Source organism: Pteropus alecto, unplaced genomic scaffold (assembly GCF_000325575.1).
Source record: "Pteropus alecto unplaced genomic scaffold, ASM32557v1 scaffold190, whole genome shotgun sequence".
NCBI lineage: Eukaryota > Metazoa > Chordata > Mammalia > Chiroptera > Pteropodidae > Pteropus > Pteropus alecto.
The window spans coordinates 1,325,380-1,327,046 of NW_006430462.1; the positions used below are offsets into that span (position 1 = coordinate 1,325,380).

General features: G+C 53.0%; 1 protein-coding gene across 1 annotated transcript in view; it reads right to left on the minus strand.

Annotated features, from left to right (window-relative positions):
• TPST2 (tyrosylprotein sulfotransferase 2) overlaps nucleotides 1-1,608 on the minus strand; it is a 49,236-nt gene extending 47,628 nt beyond the window's left edge. The window contains 1 exon segment of the mRNA XM_006904867.3: nucleotides 1,138-1,608. The gene's annotated coding sequence lies outside the window, so the exon portion shown is untranslated.
• Nucleotides 1,609-1,667: the final 59 nt, after the last annotated feature.

Genomic DNA, 1,667 nt, shown 5'->3' on the forward strand with positions numbered 1-1,667 from the left:
GCTACCACGTGAACTTTGGTAACATTATTCTAAGTGAAAAGCACCAGTCACAAAAGGCCACACAGTGTATGATTCCGTTTACCTGAAATGTCCCAGCATAGGCAAATCCATAGAAACAGAAAGTAGATTAGTGGTTGCCAGGGGATGGGGAAGGAAGGATTGAGGAATGACTGCTGATGGGCCCAGGGTTTCTTTTTGAGTGAAAATGTTCTTGAATTAGATGAAAATGTTCTAGAATTAGATGGCTGTACAACTCTGTGACTGTCCCCAAAACCACTGAATTGAGTACTTTAAATACGTGAATTATATGGTATATGAATTCTATCTCAATAAAGCTGCTATAAAACAAATTACATGAGGTTTTAAAAAATGAGGTGATATAAACATACATATGAATAATAGTACAAGTAGAGTTTAATGGAGTAAAATGGTTCATAAACGATGCAACAAATCCAATATTAATTACAGTCATGGAAACTGAGGCTGGGTGAGGAAGAATGACTCGCCTACACATCACTACTAAACCAGAGTGAGTCACACCTAAATCTGTTCAAATCCAGAAGCTTCGCCTGACCATTAGGCTAACCCAGTTGTAATGAAAGGATATGAGATGGGGATGCAAGAGGTGTCCACAGTCCAGTGTGGAAGACAGATCTGCAAGGAGGTTGGTAAGTGAGGTTAAGAGCCAGCTGCCTCCCTGGGGTTCAAAACAGGAAGCACCCAACAATGCCTGGGGAGTAGCAGAGACTTCCAGGAGACTGTGCTACCCCAGGAAGCTCCTGAAGGGTGGGTAGGAGTTGGCCAGCCTCTACCCCAATATCCCTACACACCTGAAGTCAGGAGGTCTGAAGGTGAGATTCAGACCTACCACATGCCAGCTGTGGGACCTAAGGCATGAGCACTTGACCTCTCCGAGCCTCAGTTTCTCCATCTACAAAATAGGAAGAGGCAAGATGGTAGGCGCAGTGCCTTCTTAGGACTGCACTGAATCTGATGGTTCTCACCCCTCCTGCTGAGTAGAAGGGTCTTTGAGTGGAAAAGTCAGACCTCGATTTCTGCCCCACATAATAAAGATTCTGCCAAGCAGCCTCGGTGGTGACCATGCCCCCTTTCCCTCGTTGCCACTCCTAGACCCACCTTTATGAGACGCGTTCCGTCCAGCTCACACAGAGGGGGAGGTTGACGGCGGTGGGATCCTCTGGCCAAACTTCGCCCCCCTCCTCCTGGGTCGCCCCCAAGTTCACGAGGTCTTCCCCATGCTCTCGGCGCCCCCATTCCCGGCCAGCGATTTTCGCCTCCCACTGCCTTCACTTTTGATACGCCTCGCAACTCCGCCGCGGCAGCAAGTTAACTTCCACGCGCCCCTCGCGCGTCCCGGCATCCGCCTGGGGGGGTCTCCGCGAGCCGGGGAGAGGTCGGGGACTCGAACGATGGTGACACGCAGCGCTCTCCCAACCCCCTGCTTCCCGCAACAGACACTGCGCGCCTCCAGGGCGCAGGGTCCGAAGCGGGAAGCGCGGTACGCGGACTGGGTCTCTTGCCGCACCCCGCGGAAAGCGCTTGGAGCGCCGGGCGGGTGCAGATCCTCGAACCGCCCGCCCGCACCGCCTCCCTCCCAGCTCTCAGCCCCGGAGCCCCGGCAGCTGCGCCGGGCCCGGGAAGAAGCC